This window comes from Gopherus flavomarginatus, chromosome 2, assembly GCF_025201925.1.
Source record: "Gopherus flavomarginatus isolate rGopFla2 chromosome 2, rGopFla2.mat.asm, whole genome shotgun sequence".
Lineage (NCBI taxonomy): Eukaryota > Metazoa > Chordata > Testudines > Testudinidae > Gopherus > Gopherus flavomarginatus.
This window is the reverse complement of record NC_066618.1, coordinates 95,607,843-95,622,775: the sequence shown is the minus strand read 5'-3', so window position 1 is coordinate 95,622,775 and position 14,933 is coordinate 95,607,843.

The following is a 14,933-nucleotide window of genomic DNA, read 5'->3' as shown; positions in this document are numbered from 1 at the left end:
GTCACTACTGGGTATCTTCCATCCTCCCTGATTGGGCTGGAGGGAAAGGATCTAGGCAGTGGAGGTCACTGAATTACCTAGCTCAACATCAAGCTAGTAGAACGCTCCATAATCACCAGTGTACAAGAAAAATAAATAATATGCTGAGGTCAGGGAGGGACCAGGCTCAGGAAAGAACGATAGGCCTGGTCTCTACACCTAAAACTTAGGTCTACTTAGCTACATTACGCAGGGACATAGTTAAGGCAACCTAAGCCCCCTATAGACACCGCTAGGTCAGTGGAAGGATTGTTCCTAGGGTGACCAGATATAAGACAAAGCCCTGAATATTGGGATTGTCCCTATAAAATAAGGACATCTGGTCATCCTAATTCTTCCATCAGCCTAGTTACTGCCTCTTGAGGGGGTGGATTAACTACATCAATGAGAAAAAAAAAACTTTTTGTCACTATAGCCCATGTCTACACTATGGTGCTACTGCAGCACTGTAACGGCCCCCATAGCATCTGTAGTGTACCCGTAGGCTGCATGTGAGCAGGAGTAGCAGGCTGGAGGCAGCAGCCTGGGAGCTGCCTGTGGAGGGAAGGCTGGGGAGTAGGCAACATGAGAGCTGGGCACCCACATCTCATTATTGGCAGGAGGATACAGAGCAGTGGGACAATTACATACCACCCCCCCCCGGGCACCTCTGAGGCAATACTTCCCCTCTCGCAAGCACAGAGTGAGTGTAGCAAAAGCCTTTTAATAAAGGAGGGAAACAATGTGGCATTATGTGGGGAAACACCACAAACAGGATTCATAACACAAACCATGAGCTAAAGATATACCCCCAAATAAGTTTGGCAGTATTCTTTTCCCCTCAGGGTCTTAAGTCCAGCAACCCAAAAGTCATCCCTCCCACAGTTTCTGTCCTTGGTCAGTGCAGCCCCAGAGTTCATAAATTCATCTGCAGAGTTTACCTCCCAGCCTGAGTGGAATGGGGGGAGGTACAAGGGCATCTTACATGCTCTGCTGCTCAGGTCAAGGGCCGATTGCCACGCCTCTCCGTGGGGTTCTGCCGTCTTGCTAGCAGCTCCTCTCTGTTAGCTGCCCTGCTAACTGCACCTCTCCACTAGCTATCAGAATGTCATGTGCCTGGGAATTAGTGTCCATGTTTATATGTATTATTTATAGATGAACTATCAGGTAAGATTGACATTCAATTCTGACTGGGAACTATAGCAAAAATGCATAAGTGAAATTTCCTAGAGATGGTTTAGGGTGTTCTATATAGCCTAATTAACTTAATTCTCACTGTTTAAGAGCCATCATATTCTTCTCAGGAGCATCTTTTTTTCAAGATTTTTAGCAGAAACATTTCCATTTTAGTAAAAAGACTGATTCAATAATTTAGCTAAGCAAAATCTGCAGCTTCTCAGAAAACCTATTTAGCGCGTGAAATTGCTACCATTGTTTTTTCTAATGGCATGAGAGCAAGCAGTTTATAAATACTTTACTGATGTACTGAGGATTACATTTTATCCTCATAGAATGCTATGTCAAAAGAAAATTCTCAGAATACATTAAGGTAGTGATACAGTATAATTTATGGTTTCTTGAAAACCTGAAATATTTACCCATCTCTCACACCCACATCCACTCATTTGACAATGTCTGCTTTCCTGAATTACCCACTCTAAACATCACCGATTTTCAATTCTCAAAGGATGACACCTAAAGTTTGTATGTCAAAAAATAAGTTTATACTTGTGTGTTTGTGTTTTATAGGTAAGTATTTTTACTCTGCTATCTTAGTGTCTCTTGTAGAGACTCCAAAAAGATCAGGAGCATATTTCAAATTCACATGAATAAGGACTCCAGGCCCTGTTATAAGGTTTTCATTCAACTCCATCCCTTAGAATCTTGTAAGTAATCTCTTGGATATCCTACAGGCTCTCTTTCATAAAGCTTTCAACACAGAGTTGAGCAGGCTGCATGTCTGTGAAGTTGCCTGATTGAAATGCCAATATTCTACTCCCTGTGGTCTGAAATTTATTATCACAATAAAACAGACACCTTCCACTGCATACCAAACTGAACTGGCTATGAAGAACCACTGAAATCCCTCATTGATTTCATGGATCTGGTTTAATTGACATCAGCATTCAATCCTTTCTACTGTCTTATTCCATTCATTGTCTCCCTCTCCTGGCAGTTTAGACTGGATTCACTATACAGCAGATCTGATACCGAATTGCTGCAATTCTCCACCCTGCAAAGAAAGGAGTCAAATTATTGTTGGATGATAAATAACTAATCTCTTTGTTTTTCCCTCCAATTCTTTTTTGGTAGTATTTACATTCCCCACAACTGTCTTTAATGAGGGACAGTATGATGCATTGCTTGTGAGAGCAGAGGCTAAATGCAGTGACTCAAGAGGTCCCTGGCAGTCCTATGTTCCTGTGATAATGTGGATTGATGGCATGCATTTCCCTTCCTGAACCCCAAAACACTGGGGCTAGAATTGGTAGAATACTGTAAAAATATTCTAATAACTTATTAAATGATTGATGGGGGGAAGGAAATCACAGTTTATTTGAATATTATTCAACTACCTACAATGCTGGTCAAGTAATTTTAAAAAGCGTATGACTAATTTTTTCAGTTACAGAAGGCACAAAAATTTGTTGAACATATTATTTGTAAATATCCAACCAGCTCTAATCAGGAACTTGACGGGGATGCCAGAGGAGATGTCGACCTGATGTTTTGCTCTGTATGATGAACTGGCTTCTGTGTCCATAAACCCCTCTGCACACATCTGCAGGCCAAAAGGGGGTGTACTGTGTGTGTGTGGCAGAGGTGAGGAGCAGCACAGGAGATTGAGAAAGGTTGGGGCAGTAGTGCTGCCGAACCCTCAGCCCACTGTAGAAATTAGGCATACAGAAGCAATTGGTTTGAAAAGAAATGGTACTTGTGAGATGGGCAATAATAGAGCTTTGCTACAGCTGTATGCACAAGATGGTGACTTTGAGGGGGAGGGGAAGCGAAAGTAGTTTATGTACTCACAGGGGGCAAAATTAACATTTCCTAAGTTTTAAGCACTTTTTTGCAGCCCTAGTGTTCTTGTAATGTGGTACCGATTATACAGAAGAACGTTACTTCACAGTAATTCTACTGTATTCATGGCACAAATCCAGTTTGAATCATGTCTTTGACCCTTATTATAGTCGTGTCTACAGGGCCCCAACTGAGATCAGAACCCCGCAGTGGGAGACATTGTGTGTAGGGATGAGGAAGGGAAGCATTTTTCCTGTGTTTGTTGTGCTAGGTGCTGTTCAAGTCCTGGTCCATGCCCGGCCCTCCTAGTCACTATAGTAACACAAAGAAACAAAAACAAGATTACTACTACTAAACTCTTTGATCATCATCTAAAATTGTTACTTTGCTCAGAGCTAAAAATAGCTCTTAATCTTACTTGTTAATAAAACAATGAAAGCTAGACCCCTCCTCCAGTGGGGTTCCAGGGCAGGGGTCTATTAGTTATGTGCTGGATGCCACGTTTTCCCCTCAGTCAGCATTCAGACCCATAACTCTTAAGTTGCTAGATCTTTTTCTATTTGCAGGCACCCCTGTTAAGGGGAGTACAGATCATGAGTAAGACTATCTACAAGTTAAAGCCCTTGATAAGAATTCGGTAATATAGCATTCACTAGCATGATTTACACTAAGTTACTAAATAATATAGCAGCATACATTACTCATTTATTAAACATAAATAATTTAAAAATGACCCTTAATTTATAGTGCTACTGAAATTACATCCCTTCGCTCTGAATACACATGGGGAGTTTTTTGTTTAAATTTCTTCATTCCAAATTCCTCATTACAGTCAGTAGTATTTAAAGAAAAAGAATAGTGGATAAGTCATTATGTATTTAAGCTTATTTTATCAGGAAAAAAGACAGACTCTGTCATGAGAATGAAACAATTCTAGGTAGACTGTACTTTGTCTCTTAGATTTTCCTGGTCTGCCATTTTTAAGAAGGGGCAATGTTTACTCCCCTCTGCAGCCAGCTAGCTCCGATAGCAAGTTTGTGAGGAATCAGGGACATGGCTTTGCCTCTTGCCCATCCCCCTTGCAGTGCTAGCCTGGTGCAGTCCTTGAATGAAGTCCAGACCTCATTGAAGTCAATGGCAAAATGTCTGCTGACATCAATAGGGCAGATTTTCAACCTTTGTGCTTAAGTGCAAGGCACAATCTAGTCATTAGTATTTAACTGAAAGGCATTATTTGTGTAGGAAGGATTTTTAAAATGTTCAAAAAATTATGTATGTCTGGTGGTTTACTCCAAATAGATGACAATAGATTATTCATGAAGAAAAGTGAACTTCCTTGGTGTTACAGGAGCTCAGTCTGTCCAGTGGGGGTTGATAGCAGGAAATCTTGACAATAGGCTGTAAGTCAACTGATCACAATCACCAACTGCAGATCCCTGGGTAGGGCAGAGCACACTGTCAGTCTATAGCCCCTGAGCCTCCTAGCTGGGGCAAATGATAGCAGTTTGGGGGATCTGATCCCCTGGCTGGAGCAAACAATCAGTCTATATCAAGAGTCCCCAGCAGCCACGCACAGTAGCAAGTGCAGGGGGCTGGAGTTGGGGCAGCCAGGCCCACCCTACCACACCAGGTTCTGACGCAGGGCCTTATGATGCTGGTACACTCCCTATGAAGAGTTCAAGCTTTAGCTCCTAAACATGTACCCTGGGTCACTTCCTAGCATAAAGCCCACATTAGGCATCTCCTCAGCTGGCAGCAGCTCAATGTTTCCATCAGTCTCCATGGTTGCCTGTCCCTCTACAGCATAGTCCAGGTCCACAGCCTCAGCAATCTGGAGAGTCGATGGTTCCTCTGTAGGAGCCTGCAACACATGTCCTTCCTCCTCCTCAGCCAATCCCAACTAGGCTGCGCTGCAGGGGTGCTGGAACAAATTTTATAGTGGGAGTGCTGGGAGCCATTGACCCAAACCCCGTATATAATGGAAACCGCTTCAAGTCAGGGGGTTCTCCAGCACCCCTGAGACCCGTAGTTCCAGCACCTATGCTGGGATGTCTCCTTTTATCTGTCCCCATTAGGACCGGCTCCAGCTTTTTTGCTACCCCAAGCGGCGAAGGAAAAAAAAAAAGGAAAACCAGATTGAAGGACCCGCCGCCGAAGTGCTTCCAAAGAAGAAGCGAGGCACAGAAGGACTCACCACCGAATTGCCACCGCAGATCCCGGACGTGCCAACCCTTTCTATTGGCCACCTCAGGCACCTGATTCCTTTGCTGGTGCCTGGAGCCGGCCCTGGTCCCCATCACTTGGAGCATTACATCAGGGGCGAGGAGGAGACTTGGTCTTTTGGGCCTGCAATGATTGGTCAGCTTCCGGTTGGCCTCGTGCAGGGTTGATACACCTCATGGCATGTATAATAATTTCACATCAGCCTAATCAATTTATATGAGAAATTTGCTTGGGTTCTAGTAACGTGGATTGATTCTTCCTCTGCAGGATACAAGTTATTTATATTCTGTAGGGAGAAAAAAAGTGAGCCTAAATAAGAGTTAGGTATTATTTATTAGTATTATTAATTATAGAGTTTATGGTAGAGTTCAACTTACAGAATATATGGTAGAATTCTCCCTGAACTGAATCTTTATGGCTGAATGCCATATGTTTGTTAAGAGACTGTATGAAAAGTGGTGTCACAACCTTAAGTATAATGTTACATACCCCCTTTTTATATTATGCTTTTTCTCTATAACCTAAAGCTAAGAACATGAACATTTTAAAAGTTAATACAACAAGGTTTCATTTATTGGTAGGATACAAATTTACACACAACGGTGCAGTAAGATTAAAAAGTGCAACAAATGTATTGAAAGAAGTTTAAGACTTATGCTGCAAAATAAAGAGTTTCATAAAAAAAGTTTTTGGGGAAGGAGGAAATCATTAGATTGTGAAAATTAATCACGCGGTGCACAGTGTCCCATTGGCAAAACATCACTCACTGCAAAATAATTATTCTGTTGCTTTGTTTGCATACATAGTAGATTGATAGTGAATCAGTGTTTATTGAGATTTTTGGCTTACATCTCATTTGTGTTTACCCCTGCTAGATGGTCTTCATTTGGCATTGTAGTTCTCAGATGTTCCTTGATCACTGAGGTTTGAGCATGCAGATGATGATGATATATTATAACTGAATGAGCAAAGTGAAATATTAAACATGAAAGGTGAACTATTAAACACAGAAAAGGAAAAGCAGTTGCTTATGGTATTATAAGGAAATTATAACTGAAAATAATGAGATTAGGGAAAGGCCTGAACTAAACTTTTCCAAAGTTTGATGAGGTTAGGATCCAGGGCTTTGGTTCAGCTTATTATAAAGATAGAGGCCCTGTAAGCGTGGGGACTCACCCTGTGGCACCTCCTGCTGGTGACTTCTAGGAATCAGCTCTCTAGCCTCCGGAGCGCCCACTGCTGGGAAATTCCTCAAGTAAGACGCATGTAAAATGGAGCAAGGATCTCAGGATTTGGCCCTATAACAATAATGACCAAATAGAAGCTTGAGACTGTTTTGGGCCAAATTCATCCCTGGCATGACTCCCTTTGAATCACTGGAGTTACGACGGAGAGGACTTTGGCTCCCCATGGATAGCTGCACTCTGGGTTCCTACAGGACAGGTGGGGAGACTGACCACTATGCCACTGATTAGCTAGACTCCAGATCTCACCATTTTTTGTTTTTTTCCTTCTTGAAACCAGTGTTTGGAACTGGTAAAGTCAGACATTGGTTGTGCCATCACTGAAAAATCCTTTAGAATTTTAAGTAATGGAATAATTTTAGCAATCTTTAACTGCTTTGATTCTATGAATAGGAGTCAGATCATAAGTCCTTTAGGGAGATTGTCTTTACAACAGATACGCCAAATGCTTGGGAAAGAAGTCAAGTACAGGATACCTTGCCCTGGGGGTATCTTTGATAATCCTTATACCCACTTGTGGGCCAGCTAATATTTGTATCTGTCCTGTTTCTATTTGTCTTGCATGATTTGGCTAGTGGGAGTGATATAACCAAGGACAGGGGAACAAACAAAACAAAACCCCATACAGCCTGAAATAAAACTGGAAGCAAAAATATTAACTTACTCAGGAAGCTCCTCTCACTGTTTGTATGTTATCAGACAGCCCATTTAGGTTACTGTGAAACAGAAAGCCTTGAAGCATAGCCCCAGAGGATAAAAAAAATAAAATAAAATAGGATGGGGAGCATAGTCCTTCTAAAAGCAAAAGAAAAATACAGAGGAGGTTAAATTATTTCATGGAAGCTAGATAATATCTGATGAGAAAGAATGGGAGGTGGCATTCAGTGTTTCGAACAGGTTTTGGAAGCAGAACTGAAACTCCATGGCAAATCTGTTCTCAGTTCACCAAGATAAATCTGGAATAACCTTAGTGAATTGGTGAACAGAGTTACTCAATACTGAAAGCAAGGAATAGGAGCAGAATCTGGCCCAGTTGCCTATGACAGCAAGAAGGGCTGGGTTCAATCTGCCTAAAGGTCATATTCTAAAAATAAATCTAACTATGCCTTGAGCCCCTACTCAGAGCTATACTCCTAATTCCGGATCCAGGGAGTTAAAATGTAACTTGCATGGTCATATTTCTAGGTTGCTCTTCCCCACTCAGAAGTCCTTGGACCCATGAACCCACAAGTATTTTATGGGGATGGGAGTGAAAACAGGAGAAACATGATAAACAATATAAATACTTACATATAACACAATGAGCAAAAGCCAGTCAGTGTATCAGGAGTATGACCAACACCACAGAATACTGATCTTGCCAGTGAGGGAGTCTTTACTGTACATTAATAAGATCTGAGGCTGGTTTTTGTCAGCCTTGATTAAAATTGCTTTCTTCTGTTTAAGCTGTCTTACTTGTACTGAAATTTTCGAAGTGCTGAGCCCAGTGGCATGATGATAGGTTAAAGAACCCTGCTTAGTGCAGAAATGAATAAGAACTTCAGCTCACCCCTGTGTTTTACTACAGACCACTAACATTTTAGTGCATCTATACCATTTCTTGATTTCCTGCTGACACCCTTGCTTTGACGCTTTCAGGTTCTTAATTTGGGTGGGTGGAGAACAGGGAGTGTTGTTATTTTGCATTCCATAAATCTGATTCTCCTCTCTCAGTTAAACACGTTTTACAAAACAAGTGTTTTATTTCAATGGAGTCACTCTCAAAACATGTTAGTGTGAGAGGAGAAGCAGGCTCCAGGTTATACAAGCCCATAGCAATTGAAATCCACTGTTACCACAGGGCACTGGCAGCCAGAAGTCACAGCATACCTTACTCCATTGCAAATACTTTTTTTAATTTGTGCAGGTTAAAAGCGGTCACCTTTGTCTCTAGACTGTAATTTTTCCAATAGCCATGGACACAAAGCACTGTATTTTAATATCCATGCATCCTTCAAGGAGACTTGGGAAACCGGTTATACCTTTTCAAATAAAGAGGGGGAAATGTGTCTGAACTCAGTGCTCTGATAGTGCATATTATGATTGTACTAATGAGACAGTAACAAATAATTGCACTCTGAATGGACAAGGAAATATATTCTTTCCAAAAATCCTCTTTCACTTGCAGAACTGTCTTCTGGCCTGTAGGTGTCAGTCAGATTATGGAAAAACAAAATTAATTCACAGGAAATAAATATTTCTGCAGAACAATGCTGTCTGTGCAGAAGGGCTGGGGATGAATAAACTTGGCCCTGCTGTATGAATGCCTGTGGTGAAGAGAGTGTCCTTTACTACATTCCATTTCCAGGAAAGGGATGCTTGATTCCCAGAATCCAGAGTACGTTTCTTCCAGTAGTCTTGTCCTGAAGGCCATTAGCTCTTTTTCCAGTCTCCCATCTACTCTCTCTCACTCAAGAACAGAAGTGACTGAAAATATTAGCAGAATAGCATGTTCCTGCTCCCCTTGCAGGAACACCATGGAAGTAATGTGGCCACAGGATAAAGCCATGATGAGTACCATAGAAATAAAACAGCTAAACAATTGGGAGGGCATCAAATGATAATCCTCAACCTTTCATTGTTCCAGTAAAACTATTAGGACACATTGTTCACAAGAATCTAAAGTACAGATATAGTATCCTTCATCCTGGAGGTTCTGAAAACACTTGATAGACTGCTTATACACTGAATCCTTAATGCAGCATTGATGGACAACCATCTCTGTGGTGGAGCATGCCAGGCATTCTGTCCCTGCAATTCTACACTACAATTTAAGAGGAGCAGTGAAGTTTCAGAAAGAGTTTGAGGGCAGCAGGAATGGAACTACATAAATTGGAATTTGTCTTGGATGCCTGTGAAAAGGGTGAATAATTTAGAAGCAACTTTGTAAATACTTGTTCAGAACTCATTTAATAACATGCTTGAAAAATGGAGAATGCCTTTTTGAGTAAAGAAATGCTTTATTCTGCACTGAGCAATGCAGAGGGACTTTTTTAGTTAAATTAAACAAAAGGAATAAATAAGCTAGCTCTGTTATTTAATTAGCATGATTATTTTCCCATTAGGAAAACATATTTATGGAATCTTGGAGATCTATGGATTTTTGAGCTCTACAGTATTATTTAACCCTAGCTATATGGAATAGCTAAAAAGACTAATGACTAAATCTGAAAATGTAAATAATCGTTTAGAGTGTATTGCAGTTTATTTTTTAAATTCCGTTTCAGTGGCTTGAGTTAGATGGGTCTGTTCTAGGCCCAAGATTTAAAAAAAAATATCTTGGCATTTAAACAGGAACAACTTGATTTTGAAATTCATGCTCCATAATATTCCTCCTTGCTGTCTTCACTATAGAATGAACTCCTTCACACCGTGTGATTAACAAAGGGTTAAATGACATCACATATTAATTTATCCCATTGTGCATTTGTATAGCAGCCTAGAATACTCTTCAGTCTAGGATTTCCCCTGCTGCTAATACCTATCTTGTTTACATCCAGACTTTACACACTCCCTTAGGAGGAATTGGAGAAGGCCAAATGTCAGCTGATAGTGCTATCTTGTTTCAATCTGTTTGGTGAACAATCCAACAAGGCAGCAGTGACTGCATATTTTGCCCTATCTTGCAAGACGTAGAAGGCCTTGAATTTCCACTGAATTGAATGGGAGTTGTGGGGCAGTGTTGAAAGCGTTCATCAGGGCCTTTTAGAGTAAGGAATTATATTTGTTACTAAACAGAGGAACCAAAAATATTTCTAATTTTTTTTAAATGCAAAGTTTGGTTCTGGACCTAGTAAAATTGTCTGGTCAGGCTGACATATGGGGATTTGAATTCAGGAGTGAAGCTGAGCCCCTGACCATTTGTGGCAGAACATAATGAGGATGTTGTACGCTCAGTTTGGAGGAGAGGAATACTTCCCTTTGTTATGCAGTGATCTCTTCTGGCCAACACAGGAATCACATTCTGTTTTCTATAGCCTGAACAATGGGTTAGGCTCAACATCTCTCAGGATCAGATGCATAATGTTCAATCCAATTGAAGTACTGGTAATTGGAAACATTCCCACTGACTTCAATGGGTTTTGGATCAGACAGATAGTAAGCAAGAAGCTTATTGAGACTCTCCCGTGTCTGAAGTTAAAGTTGGATTCTGTCTAGACTATAACAGCCTGAGCAGAGTAAACCCAAAACAAGTCTCAGCAAGAGAACACCAAACTTGAATCAGTTTGAAAGAAAACTGGCAATAAAACCAATTATTTCAAAATAATGGTGTTAACCCTAGATGGTTTTGAATCCATTTGATATTACTATGTAGGTATAATGCCATCCTCAAATTCATGGTACACTCACATCTTGAATACTGCATGCATATGTGATTACCCCATCTCAAAAAAGATATTGGAATCGGAAAAGATTCAGAAATGGGCAACAAAAATGTTTAGGGGTATGAAATGGCCTCCATATGAAGAGAGATTAATAAGACTGGGACTTTTCAGCTTGGAAAAGAGACAACTAAGGGGAATAGGATAGAGGTCTATAAAATCATGACTGGTGTGCAGAAAGTAAATAAGGAAGTTCACCAAGATCACTCCTTCTTATAACACAAGAACTAGGGGTCACCACATGAAATTAATAGGCAGCAGGTTTAAAACAAACAAAAGGAAGTATTTTTTCCACATAACGCACAGCAACATGTGGAACTCTTTGCCAGAGGACATTGTGAAGGCCAAGACTATATCAGGGTTCAAAAAAGAACTAGATAAATTCATGGAGAATAGGTCCATCAATGGCTATTAGCCAGGTGTCCTTAGCCTCTGTTTGCCAGAAGCTAGGAATGGGTGACAGAGAATGGCTCACTTGATGATTACCAGTTCTGTGAATTTCCTCTGGGGCTTTTGGCATTGGCCACTATCAGAAGACAGAGACTGGGCTAAATGGACCTTTGGTCTGATCCCAAATGGCCGTTCTTATGTTCTCATTTAGATATCAGATTGACAGAAAAGGGAAAGCTTCATTGACTTGTGTACTCTAGAAACTGAAAAGTTTATGTGGGTTCTAATCTAAAGGATTCCTCTTGCTCTTGCAGATATTTTAGTTTGCCTCCTTTTGGCTAACTTACTAGGTATCTGATACAAGGCACGTGCTCTTTCTTGAGCTGTGAAACTTACTGTAGCAATTCACAGAAAGATATCACGAAGACTTCCTGGCATAGACGTTTCCCCCCAGTGTACAGAGCAGCAGTTTTAGACTCTTCATCATAAAAAGCCAGCAGAGCAGCGACCCTACTGAGCAATCGTTACTCACACAGGTAGTCTAGGGCTAATTTCTCACTATGTAAGAAGAAACAAACAAAAAACCTCAAAGGAATTCAAGCCACCTGTAACTTTGAGGGTTTTTTTTTTTCTTTTTAAAATGCTGCTTGGAGTAAGGATTGGGAGTTGCAACGTCTTGCTCACACTTTGACTCTGTATATTTTTATCTAACATTCCTGGGAGCAGCAAGATATGTTTGGTCTTTGTCAAATTATTATTTTTAAGGCTTTTCTATGACTTGATGATGCCCCCATTCTTCTGTGGACTATTCCTACAGACAGAATTTCAGGGCTTGCTTTTTAGATGAGCTGTATTTTACTAGCCCAGAACAATCACCAGTGTTAGTTAGCTGAAAAAAATAATAATAATAAAAAAAATATTCAGCAATACACCAAGGTCTCTGCTTTGCAGAACATAATATGACAATGTTATTTTATTCAGAGCTGTTTTCTAGCTTCTGTTGGGGAGCTATTGTACAAGTTTCTCAGTATAAATAAATGTGTATAAAAATGTGGTTCCCAACTGATCTCCAGCAATAGGGATGGACATGGATTATATTTTTTAAATTATGTACAGCTTGCCTGTGTCTGTGGCTTTAAATTATTGATACCAGCAATAGCAACTGTCAATGAGACAAAGCTTGCACTGAAAGCAGAGGCAGCAGCAAGCTATGTATGTTGGAAACTGGTTGAGTGCAGCCCTTCCAATTATTTTTAGCTAGGAAAAAAAGTGTCATTGTTCCTTCACGTTAGTGCATCTCAAATAGAGACGATGGAGAAGTCTTCTACTATAGTTACTCATTACAAAATGGCCTTAGGATACTGGATGCAAAAAGAGTGTTCTAACAGACTATCAGTGATGTTAAACTCTTGTCAGTAGTGCCCAGTACATGACCGAATAAGTGATATCATTTTAACCTGTCCAGTTATAGAAATCAAATGCCTTGCTGCAGAGAAAGCAGTAGTGCAGCAGAATCACTCTCTCCATGTTGTACAATGCTTTCTGAAGCTTGATCTAGGGCACATTCAGGACACTGCCTATAAGGCAAAGATATTAGTTTCTCCAAAAGTGCTGGAATATCATCAAATGATTTAGCAGGAGCGACTCACATCTCAGTTTGTACTGCAGCAGGAGAAAGCACTGCAGATCATCTGTCTTCTTTATTAGTGCCTCTGTTATAAACAGATAGCTAAGAGTTATTGTTCTTTTACCTGTAAAGAGGTAACACCAGTAACCTGAAACACCTGACCAGAGGACCAATCAGGAAATAAGACTTTTTTAAACCTGGGTGGAGGGAAGTTTTGGGTGTGAGTTCTTTGTTCTTTGTCTTGTGTCTGTGCCCTCTCGGCTCTGAGAGTGTTTCCTGGCTTTCTAATCTTCTGTTTCCAAGTTGTAAGTACAAGGATAATAAGACAATAGGTTTATATTGTTTTCTTTTGTATTTACATGTGTGTAGTTGCTGGAATGTTTTAAATTGTATTCTTTTTGGATAAGGCTGTTTATTCATTTGTCTTTTAAGCAATTGACCCTGTATATTGTCAACTTGATACAGAGCCTATTTTTAATGTCCTTTTTTCTTTCTTTTTATATAAAGCTTTCTTTTTAAGACCTGTTGGAGTTTTTCTTTAGTGGGGACTCCAGGGAATTGAGTCTGCAGCTCACCAGGGAATTGGTGGGAGGAAGAAGTCAAGGGGAAAATCTCTTTGTGTTAGATTTACTAAGCCTGACTTTGCATACCCTCTGGGTGAGGGGTAGAGATTAGATCTCTCGGTACTTGTGTTTCCAGAACTGGAAGCAGGGAATCTCCTAGGGTTGTCCAGGGAGGGGAGCCTGGGAGGAAGTAACAAGGAAACAAGGGGAGGGAGTTATTTCCCTTTGTTGTAAGCCTCAAGGCATCTGAGTCTGGGGGTCCCCCAGGGAAGGTTTTGGGGAGACCACAGTGAGCTAGGCACTGTATAATTCTTAGCTGGTGGCAGTGATACCAGGTCCAAGCTGGTACCTAAGGTTGGAGGTTTTCATGCTAACACCCATATTTTGGACGCTAAGGTCCAGATCTGGGAAAAAATGTTATGACATAGTGTGCAGCGTTGTGGGAAAGATAGAATCCAGAAGCCAGTAGGAATATTATATTTTTCTTTTCTCTGCTAGGGGCTTTTAAGCAGAGAGGGTTTGGTTTTAAAAGGAACCAGAGAGAAAATTTTTTTTCTGTTCTCTCCTGGCAGTAGCTTGCATATTAAGCAAGGAACCATTAAGGAACTATTAAGGGTCTTTTGTGAGACAATAGCACTCCCATTGAGAGTCAAGTACCCAGCACAATACACATGCAAATAAAGTGGGTTTTCTGGTTTACTTTACATTTAAAAGATTAGCTAGAGGAAGAAAGGGAAAAAGGCACTGTTGCTAGGCAGACCCCAGGAGGCAACAGAGAACCTGCAGTTCAGACAATAAACACCAGAGGGCACCCCAACACAAGAAAACAGGAACCATGCCTTTCAAGACAAAAATGGAGGCCGAGGAAGAAATCAAAGATGCAGAGCACAAGCGAGATATGGAAAAAAATACAGGAACTTGAAATAAAACAAAAAGAGATGGAGCTAAGGGAAAGAGAAAAAGAGGCTACCCACAAAAGAGAGTTGGAACTCCTGAGGGAAACCCACCGGCAGGCCCTGGAATTAGAAAAGGCTAAGCAACAGAACACAGCCAATCCTAACAACCCTTCACCGATACTTGTTCCACAGCACAGGAAATTTCCAATCTACAAGGCAGGTGATGACACCGAGGCCTTCTTGGAAAATTCTGAAAGAGCCTGTCTTGCGTACAGCATCTCTGAAGACCAGTACATGGTAGAATTGAGGCCACAGCTCAGTGGACCTTTAGCAGAGGTGGCAGCTGAAATGCCTAAGGAGAAAATGAACGACTATAATCTTTTTCAAACCAAGGCCAGATACAGAATGGGGATAACCCCAGATCATGCCCGTCGGCGTTTCAGAACCCAAAAGTGGAAACCAGATGTGTCATTTCCCAAACACGCCTACTACGTTGGAAAGAATTATGAGGCCTGGATATCAGGAACCAA